Genomic DNA, 15,811 nt, shown 5'->3' on the forward strand with positions numbered 1-15,811 from the left:
ATCGGCTGGTGTCGATCGATCCCTAGAAGTTTCCTTTATATAGTCGCTTCATAATGCGATAGTTTTATTTTAAACCTAATATAAAGGTTATGATACACTAGTTGACACTTATGTGATCGTCAACTCTAATTCGAAATATGGTCGATCGACACCAGCAGATGTGATTGGTATATATATTTAGGGACCCCGTAAAAATTTCGTCCATTTTGGACATGGTTTGACCGTTCGTACCTACGGTTAACTAAAAAGAGGCGTTTTCACATATTGAAACCCCATTGACCGGGGCTTTGCCAAATATATTTCTTTAGTGCGACCGCGCATGATAAGTAACAAAAATTAGGTGATTTCAGATATGCAAACGGCTTTCGGCGTTCGTATATTTGTAATAGGTCCTCCCTTATGGCATAATAGTGATGTTTTCGATTTACTAAAAATTTCGACGGTTAAATGAGGTCCGAATTGGATGAAATTTTTATAGGGTCACTAAATATATATAACGATCACATCGGCTGGTGTCGATCGATCCCTAGAAGTTTCCTTCATATAGTCGCTTCATAATGCGATAGTTTTATTTTAAACTTAATATAAAGGTTATGATACATTAGTTGACACTTAGGTGATCGTCAACTCTAATTCGAAATATGGTCGATCGACACCAGCAGATGTGATTGGTATATATATTTAGGGACCCCGTAAAAATTTCGTCCATTTTGGATATGATTTGACCGTTCGTACCTACGGTCAACCAAAAAAGAGGCGTTTTCACATAATAAAACCTCATTGAACGGGGCTTTGTCAAATAGATTTCTTCAGTGCGACCGCGCATGATAAGTAACAAAATTAGATGATTTCAGTTATGCAAACGGCTTTCGGAGTTCGCATATTTGTAATAGGTCCTCCCTTATGGCATAATAGTGATGTTTTTGATTTACCAAAAATTCCGACGGTTAAATGAGGTCCGAATTGGATGAAATTTTTATAGGGTCACTAAATATATATAACGATCACATTGGCTGGTGTCGATCGATCCCTAGAAGTTTCCTTCATATAGTCGCTTCATAATGCGATAGTTTTATTTTAAACCTAATATAAAAGTTATGATACATTAGTTGACACTTAGGTGATCGTCAACTCTAATTCGAAATATGGTTGATCAACACCAGCAGATGTGATTGGTATATATATTTAGGGACCCCGTAAAAATTTCGTCCATTTTGGATATGGTTTGACCGTTCGTACCTACGGTCAACCAAAAAAGAGACGTTTTCACATAATAAAATATCATTGACCGGGGCTTTGCCAAATAGATTTCTTCAGTGCGACCGCGCAAGATAGGTAACAAAAATTAGGTGACTTCAGATATGCAAACGGCTTTCGGCGTTCGCATCTTTGTAATGGATTCTCCTTTAGGACAAATTAGTGGTGTTTTCAGTTTACCGGAAATTCTGACGGTCAAACTAGGTCCGAATAGGATGAAATTTTTTCATGGTCACTAAATATATATACTGATCACATCGGATGGTGTTGATCGATCCCTAAAAGTTTCCTTCATATAGTCGCTTCATAATGCGATAGTTTTATTATAAATCTAATATAAAGGTATGATACATTAGTGGACACTTCAGCAATCGATAACTCCAGTTCGAAATATGGTCGATCGACACCAGCAGATGTGATCAGTATATATATTTAGGGAACCCGTAAAAATTTCGTCCGATTTGGATATTGATTGATCGTCCATACTTATGGTAAAAAAATGCGTTTTGACATATTAAAATCATCATTGACCGAGGCTTTGCCAAATGGATTTTTTTGGTGCGACCGCACACAATCGGTGACAAAAATTAGGTGATTTCATATATGCAAACGACTTTTAGTGTTCGCATATTGGTAATGAGTATTTCCTTATGACATATTAGTGTTGTTTTCGGGTAAAAACCCATCGGGCTTGCGGGCCTCGGCGAGCTTTTCAGATCCACGGGCTAAATGATGAGGCATAAGTCAATAAGGTATGAAATAATCATTAGACTATTAGTTTTTCATCTTTATGTTAAATTTTGTACTTTTAAAATTAATATATAATATTACGTATTTTACATACGGGTAAAACCGAAAAAAAACCGAACCGAACCGAACTGTACGGGTTAGGTTGGATTGTGGGTCACAGTCTCTAAAATAGAAAAACCGAACCGAATCGAACCGAATTTAAAATTTGAGTTGGGTTATGGATTTTGTCCAAAACCGAACCGAATGGACCCGTGTCCACCCCTAGCATGTCCTGATGACTCTGCACTTCTCTGTTTGAATCCCAAATTGTAAACCTGCACCGGAAACCTGAGCTTTCGTTCAGCTCAGAATTGTAAACCTGTTCCACCCAATTTACTACTCACAAACCACACACACATGCATCCACATTATAGTTGTCAACTTGAATGCCAAAAATGCATAGCCACCAGCAAGAAACCAAACGTCTCATTTGTAATCTTCCTTCGGTTTGGTAAAAAATTTAATTGGATTTTCCATAATTTATAGGAATATAATCCCTTAATCAATCTATATACTGTAGAAAGCTAGCATCAAAATAACACAAGGTACATACAAATTAAATTAGGAAGACATCATCTTCAACGTATTGATCAACTTTCTTGGGACACCTCGATGTGTTTGGCGATATTAATAATGCAACTCACAGATTGAATACTGTATAGTTTGCCCAGAATGATAGTCATGATTTTTGTAAATTTATAGATAAGATTAAATATCAGTTTCTATGTGTCTTTATAGCTGGATATCAATTTCTGTTAGGTATAAAATTTACACTTTTCTTGATAGTGCTTCTGATCGAAAATGCACATGCAATGGTTCTGTTAGTATCACAATAGTTGGTGTTCTGGGTTGCTTTGGCTGAATAGCTAGCACGCGTCTTCAGAGCACTTCATAGTGTTTCTACACGAAGCACTTTAAAATGTATATGCATATATAGGATGCACTTGAACTTTCCCTGCAAGCACTACTTAGCAGAAGTGCTTTTTATAGAAACAGTCCGTCCAACATGCCTTCGAATCAACAGAAGGCATGGTGATTTAGATAGGCAGTCGTTTTGGACCTCTCTATACCTCACCTTCTGGGGCTGTGCATGAGAGAGAGAGAGAGAGAGAGAGAGAGAGAGAGAGAATTGGTCACTATAATACTATCCAAACACAATTTCAATTTATTGTATACGAGTATAAATTTATTTACATTTTTTTTAAAACCAGTTGGAGCAAATATGCTTCAATTTTGTTTTGAATAGATATTGATACTGTATTGCTAATCAACAGCCAAAATGTGAGTAGTTTCTAGCATCCTAATAGAGAAATTGGCGAGTGAACAACCAGTCCCCAACTAAGATATGCAGCTCATTACAACCGATCGGCAAGCCTACACAAACTATAAAGATTTAATTATGGAATTGTACCTAAAATGCGATAAATTTGATTGTGCTTAAATTTGGAAATTGTACCTATTAGAGTTGGAAGCGAAGATGCTTTTTATTCGAGGTCTCAGGAGGATTCAACTACGAAACTTCACTTCACGGTTTTGTTTTGGTTAACTCACTTCACGGTTAATTAGGAAGTCCTATCCAAATCTAATCCTTATTGACATCTTCGAACCCTTTGTAAATCTAATTAAACTTCTTCCGCTTCCGCTGCCCTATATATAACCATATGCAAACCCAACGGAACCTCGCGGTTTTCTATCTTTTCTAAACTCTCCATTCTAATTCTATCGTGCCCTTCTGCTTGTTTACTAGTTCTCATTCGTTGTTTTCTCATGGATACCGCTAAATGGTTCCTTCTACTCGCTTGTTGCTGTGTATTTCTGCTACAAAACATCAATGGAGTGGAAGCCTCGCACGAGGTGTACCCAGAGTTTCAGTCTCTTAGTGCTTTGGAGGTCAATCAAGTGCACAGAACGGGGTTTCACTTTCAACCTCCCAGAAACTGGATAAACGGTATTTGATTCTGTTTGATTTTCTCAATTACTGTCAGTAAACCGTTACTACTGTTGTTTCGTTTTGCATAAATAGATCACGATGTTTTTCTCAACGCTCCGAGATTGAAGTAGTTTTTGGCTCTCTGCTTTTGGTCCATACATGCGTTCCGTTTTTCCTTGTAATCTGTTCATGTTTGGCTTAAAAAGAACATCTTTGCGAAGGGTCTGAACTCTATTATTATACTGTAAAAAAGTTTTACGATGAACAGAAAAACCATGAGCATTATGTTTTAAGCTTTTTAGTATTAACATATTATTGTAAATTCAAAACGTGCAAGTACGATCCAACGTTGCTTCAAGTTGTGACAAATTGTATCCGCAAAACCTCAAATGGCTTTCCACCACTGCCATCAAGCCCCGAGAGCCAGTTGGTCTCAGCACACGTGTCGTGCCTGAGGATCGCCATGCCGGTCGACCAGCTGCCGAAGATCGACGAGCAGCTCCGTGCAGTCACAGCGCATGGTGGACAAATACTTTGCGATGAGGGCCAGCAGTGATTTTCAAGTCATGGATGAGAAAGAACTGGACTTGTTCATGGTTAGACTCAAAAACTTCAAACTGTTTCCATTTTGGCAGTACTTAAAGACACCCCTACAGAAAGCATGATAAGCATTGCTGTAATTGGTAAGTGTTCAAAAACATAGAAGTTGGAAGCATTGATGTAATCACAGGTATTGCAGAAGCATGTCGTAGAGGACTGTACAATTTCCTAAACTTACATGGATACCGAACGCTCATGCATTTAACTAAATGTACAAAAGTGATCCAACTATATGAAAGAAATCTGAGCCAACCATATATCAGAGTTAACGATGTGGTTTATATCAATCAATCAATGCATATATTATAGCCACAGTTTATGAAATATCTACTCTAAAGCCTAATATTAGTTGATGGGATGAAAATAAAATATCATCTCATGAATGAAAACTAAATGATTGAAGCTTGAATGTAGAAGAAGGACAAAAAACATAATTAAGCCCTCCATAATTTCGTGGCATGATTAATACAAAATAAATTGACAAAGTACTGACATGAATGAATACTTAACTAGCAGAGAAGAGTTTGAAAGGATTGGTTCCTACCAATTTCAGACTCCACAAAAGTTTCTCAGATGAGAGTTCTAAGGATCTACATAAATCAAAACACCAAACATACCAAGCAAGCCCAATATTCAAGACAAAATTTATCAATTGACATTTGGACGAGTTCAACCAAGATCTGAGACACAGAAGAAATCTATGATTGATACAAGCCACAATCAAATGATCTCATATTATCAATGCCCTGACCATAAACATCAAAATTCAAACTCCCGAGCAATTTCAGCTTTAGAGCCAAACACCCACTAATAATTAAACTCAGATTAATAGAAGTAACATTAGAGTCAGAAAACAAACTTGTTCCCAATTTCAGTTACTACTCTAAAGCTGATCGTTTAGCATATTGTAATTCTTTACCATACTTTGGAGCATGTTAAGATTGAATGATAAAGATAAATTCTGTTCTATACAAAGCAAACGAAGAACAACAATGTGGATAATGATGTTGATGACACCCCCAGATATATATGAACATTGGTGTTGGATAGCGCATGTTTCCTAATTTAATTTCACCTTACGTAATAGGTGCCCGTGGGATGCTTGGGTTAATTAGTTAATAAAAGGTGTACTGGAATAAATAGCAGGAAAATTGCTGATATTGGTCAATTCATCCAAACACAGGCTTCATGTGATTTTTGAAAAGTTTTGGTGTATGTTCAACGATGAGATCTGCTTCCTTATCATGTTCTAATACAGAAATATAAACCCTCATACGTTCACTCATTACTGTGAATTAAATATGCTTTACCTTTTTTAGTCAACTGACTTTTTATTGTTCCACTTTCTCCCTTCCATGGCTGTTCACAAACAAATGAACCACAGATCCAAATGGTGAGTTTTCTTCAGCATGAAGTTTACCAATTTTTCACTTGTAGTAACCAACATTAATTTAACTACACACTTCTTTTCTATCTTTAACAAGACCTATGTATTATGGGGGTTTCTACCACTTATTCTACCAGTACAATCCAAAAGGTGATGTATGGGGCAACATTGTTTGGGCTCATTCAGTCTCTAAGGATCTAATTAACTGGCAGGCTATTGAACCCGCCATTGAACCGTCCAAGCCCTTTGACATTAATGGGTGCTGGTCTAGCTCCGCCACTCTTCTTCCGGGGAACAAGCCCATTATCCTCTATACCGGTCTTGATGCGGAAAACCGCCAGATCCAAAACTACGCCGTGCCCGCAAACCTGTCGGACTCATATCTACGTGAATGGGTTAAGCCTGACAACAACCCGCTAGTGGTTCCGGATAAAACCATGAACTCTTCGCAGTTCCCCGGCACCCGACAACTGCTTGTGGAGCAATGGGCATTGGAAGATGGTGGTGGGTGGCATTAGAAAAAAGAGAGGGATGGCCCATTTGTATAGGAGTAAAGACTTTGTTTATTGTGTCAAGACCCAGCACCCGCTTCACTCGGCCCCAAAAACGGGTATGTGGGAATGCCCAGATTTTTACCCGGTTTCATTGAAGGGCAAAGTAGGGTTGGACACATCAAAAAATGGTGGGGATGTGAAGCATGTTTTGAAGGTGAGTCTTGATCTGACTAGGTATGACTACTACACTGTTGGACAATACTTTCCTAAACAAGACAGGTATGTTCCTGATAAAGAATTGGTGGATGGTTGGGAAGGATTGAGATATGATTATGGCAATTTCTATGCTTCCAAAACTTTCTTTGATCCTGCAAAGAATAGGAGAATTTTGTGGGGCTGGGCTAATGAGTCTGATGCACGTGAGGATGATATTGAGAAGGGATGGGCTGGACTTCAGGTGACTATCCTCATTCCTCTATCAAAGTACTCTTTTAATGATTAGATTTCTAAGTTCAGCTCAAATAAAGTTGAGAACAAAGAACTACTTCTAGTTCATCTCACTTTTGTGGGAGAAGAGAGTGTAAATTATCTGTTGATTTGTAAAATGTACTACAAATCATGTACGTGCTCTAGTATTCCAATTATTTAGTTTGGTCTTAATCCTATATGCAGACAATCCCAAGGACAGTGTGGCTGAGTCCCGATGGGAAACAATTGTTACAATGGCCGGTTGAAGAATTGGATGATCTAAGGGGACAAAAGGTTCAGATGAAGAATCAAGATCTTAAAATGGGAGATCATGTTGAAGTTAAAGGAATAGCGGCTGCTCAGGTTTGATCCCTTATCTAGTATGTTAGTATAAAACTTTTTCAGAAGATTATTTCTCATTCATATATGTCAATGAATCAACAGGCCGATGTTGAAGTTGTATTCTCTTTCAATAGCTTGGACAAAGCGGAGAAGTTTGATCCTAAATGGTCGAACCTTAATGCTCAAGCAATCTGTGGGCGAATGGGTTCAAAGGTTGGAGATGGCATTGGCCCATTTGGGTTATTGACTTTAGCTTCAGAAAACCTAGAGGAATTCACTCCCGTCTTCTTTAGGGTTTTCCAAACTGAAGACAACAAGCATAAGGTTCTCCTGTGCTCTGATACAAGAAGGTTAGTCTTTGCCTTCAGTACTAAAGTTATATATGTATGGACAGGCAGTGATTAGCTTCATTACTGACGGATCGCCGTCCAAAGTTTTAGCACTGTTCAATTTATACTTCTTTGGATGGAACAGTTCCTCTTTACAGGATAATCTGTACAGGCCATCGTTTGCTGGTTTCGTAGATGTAGACTTATCGGAGAAGAAGCTCTCTCTCAGGAGTTTGGTAAATAATGATTTTGGATAAGTTCCTTTATAAACGCCTTACGCGCGGTATTAGTTGAATAATAACTAACAAATTTCTTCCCTTTTTCCTTGTCCTTGTTTAAATGCAGATCGATCATTCTGTTGTTGAGAGTTTTGGAGGTGGAGGAAAAACATGCATCACATCTAGGGTTTACCCCACTCTAGCTGTTGACGATAAAGCTCACTTGTATGTGTTCAACAATGGGACTGAAGCTGTCACTATTGAGAGTCTCGATGCTTGGACTATGAATGCTCCTAAGTTGATGAACCAATAGACCAATTCGATCAGGTCTAACAACTAGTTAAGGCTGTTGGAAATCTGTAACCAAATTCTCAGTAATTAGCTAGTCTGAGCTTAATTTTTAGGTGTCCGTGTAATAAGGATCTATGAGTCTGACGACATTGATCTTAGGGTTCAGTTTCGATCAGTTGATAGTTGTGGCCATTATAGTAGTTTTGAAAACAATGAAATAATTTATTTTTGAAGACCACAGTTCATTTTAATTTTTAATTTATTTTTGTTAAGACAATACTGTCTATTGTAACTTGTGAGGTAAACTTACGACTTTTTTTTTTGAAAGAAAATTTAGAATATTATTAAAATGAAACAAAATACAACCATGGATGACTCGGTGGTGAGAAAACTCCCTCACACGCTGTAGACGCATGAAATTTAATGAAGTAAATTATCTTCGTTAAATGATTAAATCGACCAAGAGCACGACAAAATTACACACGTGGCCCAAAAGTCAACAAAGTCGGTGCAGATCTGAATAAAATTTGTGTCAGCACATAAACGGATGATCGTAACGGAAGATACGTGATTCCGACTTAAATCAGAAAAAATAAGAAAATTGAATGTCATTAACGATTCGAAATGGTAATCGGACATTTGATTAAATTAATAAATTCCTTAACGACTATAATTAAATCAACTATTTTCTGTTTAATTTAGTTATGAGAATAACTAATTTTGAATTAATCAGAAAATACATATTGATTTAATTATACAATTAAAGAAATTTATTATTTTAGTGTCATTAAAATATTCCACACAATAGAAACCTTGACACTATAAATACACCCCTTCATCAAATCCAAATCAAACTCAAATTCTCAAGATCAAGTGCACGTCACCCTTGAGCCAAGTCATACGGATTTAGAATCATAGGAGTTCACAAAGATTGTAACCCCACGCTTGATATTCAATAAATCACATTTTTTTGTACACGTGTCTGCATTCTTATTGGTTTTCAGATTATCGTTCTACAAATTGGCACGCCCAGTGGGACATTTTTGGCCTCTCATCTCCTTCTCCGAAGAAATCTTCAAATCCGTTTGTGCGATGGCTTCCAAGAATAACCAAGTCATTCCAACGAAGAAATCCAAGTCCACAACCGCGAGGTTAAGCAGAGAGGCCGAGCTGATCAAGAAGTCCAAGCAAACATCCTCCAAATCAAAGAGTGAACCGATTGCCCTTGTCACCCGGAGCGTGGCTAGAGCTTAACCCACGACGTTCATGGCACTTGCTAGTAAGTCTCGTCAACCAGTCATCACCTTGGAGAGCTTGGGAGCAATAGAGGATGCCTTTCAAAGCGGGAAGAAGCAAGTGTCAAAGGAGAAGGAGCCAAGTGAGCAATCTCTTCTACCCGTTCATGGTGATGGCCCTATCCTAGAAGACGTTTTCTCTGATGACGAATCAAGCACGACATCATACCATGGAAGTCCCAAAGAAGATGGCGATAAGTTTCATCATATGCCGCATGAATCCTCTTCTGAAAATGCGCAGGTCTTGGTGACGGGGGCATCCACAGTCGAGGAGAAACTCTCCAATCTGTTGGAGATGGTTGAAAATCTCACCCGAATGGTTGAAGAAAAGGATGTGCAAATCGCTGAGCTCTATAGAAAGTTGGAAGATCAAAATGATGAGAACTCCACCAAGGGGTCGCCTGGCAGGAGCAAAGTAAATGAAAAGGAAGAAATGTCCAAGAACGATGGCGACTCGCTTGGTTCCTTATCACTCCAGCAATTACAAGACATCATCACCAACTCAATTCAGGCTCAATATGGAGGTCTTTCTCGTGACTCAATCACTTACTCCAAACCTTACACGAAGAGGATCGACAGCTTAAGGATGCCGCGGGGGTATCAGCCACCAAATTTCCAACAATTTGAAGGTAAAGGAAACCCAAAGCAACATGTTGCCCACTTCGTGGAGACTTGCAGTAACGCCGGGACAGAAGGCGATCACCTTGTCAAGCAGCTCATTCGCTCGTTGAAGGTAAATGCCTTTGAGTGGTATACAAACTTAGAGCCGGAGTATGTTGACAGTTGGGACCAAATGGAGCGCGAGTTCCTTAATCGATTCTATAGTACAAGGCGGACGGTGAGCATGATGGAGCTAACTAACACGAAGCAACTGAAGGATGAACATGCGATCGGCTACATCAATAGATGGCGCTCACTTAGCCTTGATTGCAATGATCGACTGTCAGAGGTGTCAGCCATTGAAATGTGCATCTAAGGCATGCACTTTGATTTGTTATACATCTTGCAAGGAATCAAGCCTCGTTCTTTAGAAGAGTTGGCTACTCGAGCCCACGATATGGAGCTAAGCTTGGCAAGTCATAAGGGAAAGAATGAAACCCTGGTCGACCAACGAAAAGACAAAGCATTCGGAAGCAGATTTGACAAGGTTGTGAAGAAGCCTTCCAAATAATCAATGGTCATCAATACTACACCGGTTAAGATCTCTACGCTGGATAAGAAAGAGTTTAATAAGGTGGAACCTCCTCGAACCTACGATAGGAGTAAACGCACGTTAAAGGAGATGGAGCAAAAGACGTACCCGTTCCCAGACTCTGATGTGGCGGGCATGTTAGAGGATCTGCTCGAAAACAAGAGAATAGAGCTTCCGGAGTGCAAACGTCCAGAAGAAATGCATCGAGTCAATGATCCGAAGTATTGCAAATATCATCGTCTCGTTAGTCACCCTATAGAGAAGTGCTTTGTTCTCAAGGATTTGATAATGAACCTCGCCAAGCAAGGGAAGATTGAGCTGGACGTTGACGACATTGCTGAAGTCAATTGCACTACCGTAACATTTGGGTCGTTCGAGCCAGTTCCACTCCCTTTTCACCCGATGAAAGCACCGCTTTGTTTCACAAAGGAGGCGCACGAACATAAGAAGACCAAATAAGTTAAAGAATGTCCTGCTTCCACACCTATCCTTCAAGTTGCCTCTAATGCCGATGATGAAGGATGTAGATTGGTCACCCGGAGAAGAACTCGCAAAGGTATGATGTCAAATTCACCAATTACCCGACCAAGTCAGAAGAAATCACCTCCACGACGAGAAGAGAATGGACGATGATGTTTTGAGATGAAACAACCGAATGTCACTTCAATGGCCACAAGTTGTGAAGTTAGCTCCGAAGGAGACGAAAAGTTTGAAGCAAGAGAAATAGGTGCAAGTCAAGTGTTAAAGAAAAATGAGGTGTTGAAACAATTGGAGAGTCTACCTTTCCAACTTAGCCCCTCTGACTTGATGCAATTCCCAAAATCAATGAGATGCGCACTTGTGGAAATGCTCATCGACGTAGGAAAACAGTCCACAAGCATGAACGAATGTGGCGCGTGTGATGCATATTGTGATAACATTCACTTCACATACGATGATCTTCAATTGGGCTCTAAGCCACAGAATCGGCCTCTTTTTGTGACAGGATACATGCGAGAACGGAAGTTGAATCGCATGCTCATAGACGGAGGGTCAGTAGTAAATATCATGCCCAAGTCAACCATGTCTCAACTCGGCATCAACGTTGATGAGTTGTCAAGGAATCGTCTCATGATCCAAGGTTTCAACCAAGGAGGATAAAGAGCGATAGGGATGATCAGACTAGACATGGACATTGGAGAGCTAAAATCAAACACCTTGTTCCATGTCATTGATGCGAAGACCTCGTACAACTTGTTGTTGGGACAACTATGGGTACATGAAAACGGCATCGTGCCATCCACTTTACATCAATGCTTCAAGTTCTATCGCGGAGGTGTGAAAACCGTGGTAGGAGATACCAAACCTTTCACGGAAGCTGAATCATACTTTGCGGATTCTAAATTCTACACAGATGAGGAGTCAATGAAAGAAGTCCTTCCGGTCGGAGTACCCTCTATGGGGAAAGCCGCTAAAGTTAGGGAGAACGATGCCAAGTCAAAAGACATTGAGCTTCATGGTGAAGCGTCGCAAAAAGTCTCATCTGAAATGGCGACATCGTTTGCGGAAAGAAAAGCCAACCATGCCTTTCCGGTCCTTCGCTATGTTCCGAAGTCTAGACGAATGGAGGAGGAATCTCCATTTGCGGGGACAAAGTCACAAGAGTGCCCACGAAAATTAGAAGAGGATGATGTGAAATTGTTGAAGGAGGAGTCAACATTGCCATTAATAAAGGTGAGCAACCAAAATCCCACAAAACAGCCATTAAAGGGATTTGTCAAACCAATTCAAGGTAAGACGGAACATGGATCGCTGCCCAAAAAAAGAACAAGTGAATGGTTCGATCCTAACGCATACAAGCTGTTAGAAAAGGCCGGATACGACTTTGGTTCATCAAGCAAAAAGGACGACTAGACTGCAGCAAGGATGGCACATGAGCTCGATGAGTCACAAAAGAAGTTAAGAGAGCAAGGGGCAATAGTTGATTCTTCTAAAATTGGTCTCGGTTTCACTTCAAGCAAGCCAATCAGAATTTCAGGAAGGAGGAGGGCGAAGCGAGCAATGTGCAATATATCAGTGTCGAGGTAGTTGAAGAGAAGAGTCAAGAGGTTCAGTCAACCCCTCGCATTTCGTCGTTCGATCGCATTCGTCCAAATTCCCGAAGAGCAACATCCGAAAGTATTGAAGGATCAATCACAAGGGTGTCGGTTTTTAATCGTGTGAACATGATAGCAAGTAGAGATTCAGTCTTCAATCGCATCGGTAGTACAACCACTCAGACTTCTGTATTCAAAAGGATGTCAAGTTCAGACAAAGATCAGAAAAAGTCAAACCTCATTCCGCGAAAGCCTGCGTTGGAAATGATCCAAGCACCTAAGGAACGATAGATATGCAAGAGGAAAATGACTTGTGGTCAAGCGGAGAGCAAGGAAGTCCGAAGTCTTATCCCGTCACGCATGAAGAGGCATTCTGTGTTGGAAGTAGATTCAACGGATCAACTCAAAGTGAAGCAACATACCATCATATTCACTGGCCAAAAAGGAGATAGCAACCTCGATAATGACGGTGATGATGACATTGTCCAAACCTCTTATCATGTCACGGTGACAGGAGCAGATGCTGTAGAGGAAGACAATCATGAAGATTTTGAAATTGAAGTAAACGAAGCTCCTCCAAAACTTGAAGACGGGGAGGGGGGGCAAGCCACTATGGACGAACTTAAGAAGATTAACTTGGGAACAGAGGAAGATCCAAGACCTATTTTTGTGAGTGCGTCTTCAAGTTCTGAAGAAGAAAGAGAATTTCTTGATCTGTTGCTCGAGTACAAAGATGTCTTTGCTTAGACGTACAAAGAAATGTCTAGCCTGGATCCAAAGGTAGCAGTGCATCGACTTGCTATCAAACCGGAGGCTCGGCCAACTAAGCAAACACAAAGACGCTTTCGAACAGAACTTATTCCTCAAATTGAAGGAGAAGTTGATAAGTTGATTGTCGCAGGCTTCATTAGAGAGGTTCAATATCCCAAATTGATCGCAAACATCGTTCCTGTCAAGAAGAAGAACGGGCAAATCCGCATTTGTGTAGATTTTCGTGACTTAAATGAGGCATGTTTTTTTTTCAAGCTAGTTCAATTGCCTTAATGACCACCATGACTTCTGCAGCAACTGAGCTAAGGATATTAAAAGTAGAAAAGAAAGCACCTAAAACCGTACCTTTGTAGTCTCTATAAACACCACCATAGCCTGCCTTATTAGAACCAATTTTCGATGCACCATCAGTATTAACTTTGATTAAACCAAAAGGAGGGGTTTACCAGTTCACCTCAATCACTCGAGGTGCCCGGCGAGGCTTGCAACTAGCACCCCCATAGTTTTAATTACACAAAGCTCTTGAGCATTATTAAACATGGAATCGGAAGACAACTACTAGAGGCCGCAACATTACCCGTAATTAAACGGCAAGCTTGAGAAACAGTAACTTCAATACCATCATACCGGGCTCGATTTCTACAATGCCAAATGAACCAAAGAGCTGAGGTAAAACATGCAACCAAAAGATTATGTAATTGAGAACTCCGGCCAGCCGACAACCCCATATTCAAAAGATCAAGAATAGAACTTGGGACACCATGAAGTTCAAACTTCCCTAGCATAATGGACCAAATAGCTGCTGAGAAAGATCAATGAAGAAAAATATGATCTAATGATTCTCCATGGTAGCGACAAAGCACACGTAATGAAGCTAAAGATATGCCTATTCTCTGTAAACAATCTTATGATAGAACCCGCACTCGTAGAACTTTCCAAGCCAATAGAGAAATGCGAGGAGGAATATAATTTGTCCAAATTAGCTTACCCTATATCAATGGAGGAGTTGTAGGCTTTAAAAAACTATACGCTTATTTAGCAGTGAGCTCTCCTGATGAAGAAAGAGACCAAATAAGCTTGTCTTCAGCGGGAGTAGTGATAGAGATTGAAACTTTGTTTACAAGAGCACATAACGCTAGAAAGTGAAAGTCCAAAAGGAAGGGAAAATTCCAACTTCCATCATGGACATAATCAATGACTTTGACCTCCATTTTGATGAGATAAACCCCATGCACGTAAAAAAATGAATGAGAGGCCTACCCATGAAATTATCATGCCAAAAAGAAACCTTTGAACCATCTCTAAGAATCCAACGTCCATTTGCAATGACAATGTCCCAATATTTTCTTATACCTAGCCATATTGAAGAAATAACATAAGAGCTTCGTAGCCGACCATTTTTCCAAAATTTGGTGCGAATCAAATTTGTTAGTTGTTGAGCACCTTAGAAGTGCTCACTCGTTGATAGGAGTACAAAATGTGACGTTCTTAATGCGTTTATGTCTTATTCTTACTCTTTGTTATCTCTTATTTAGTATGATTTAGTTTCTTTTGTATGAATAAGTGTCTAGGTATAGCTTATATCGATTATGAGTGAATTGATGATGAAATCGTACTAAGTGTTAAGAATCCTTGTGGAGATATGATTCCTTGTTCGAGTAGGATTCATTCCTACCTATTTATTTGTTTATAATGTACTTATTCTATTAGGAAAGACAAATTCATGTTGGAGAAGAAAAACAATCCTAGTTGCGCAAGGAAAGATGAGAGACTGAAAATCAGTTTCCTAGTAGGATAAGGAGAGGCCGTGCGACATTGATGGTTTCATATTGGGAGTTGGATTTCAAAACCAAGTTGGAGATGAATTTTCAAAGTTTCTATGAAGATATTTTCATGCATATAAATCAGAATTATCAAGGAGAATAAGATATGCACTTAGAACCCCAATCCATGCAAGAATCAAAAAGTTGTCATGATTCGTAGTCCAACTTTGACGGGATCCCTTGGACAACTTAGATCGAATTAGAAGATTTCTTATATGGTTGGAAAGCTATATGAGTCTATTTTCTGTAGTATTTAGGATCGAATCAATATCTTATTCATACATGGAGATATGACCGAATCATTATTCGGAGGTTTGGTGGGCTCGGCAGAAAAATCTCAGCCATTGATTTATTTTTGATCAAAGGGATGTGAGGGAAAGTTGGGGCCTTGTTTCTCCTATATATAGAGGCACGAATCTATATCTGAATCACCATAAATTCTTTCACCAAACAAGAAGTCATGCAACAAATAAATGAGAAAAGGTAAGAAAATCAAAGAAGGCTGCAGCAAATGAAGGAAGAAAAATCAAACAAGACTGCAACCAATAAG

At 39.5% G+C, this 15,811-nt stretch overlaps 1 pseudogene; it reads left to right on the plus strand.

The window, feature by feature from the left end:
• The first annotated feature begins 3,685 nt into the window (after window positions 1–3,685).
• On the plus strand, window positions 3,686–8,207 carry LOC126798778 (beta-fructofuranosidase, insoluble isoenzyme 3-like; annotated as a pseudogene).
• Window positions 8,208–15,811: the final 7,604 nt, after the last annotated feature.

Source organism: Argentina anserina, chromosome 6 (genome assembly GCF_933775445.1).
Source record: "Argentina anserina chromosome 6, drPotAnse1.1, whole genome shotgun sequence".
In the NCBI taxonomy this organism is placed as follows: Eukaryota; Viridiplantae; Streptophyta; class Magnoliopsida; order Rosales; family Rosaceae; genus Argentina; species Argentina anserina.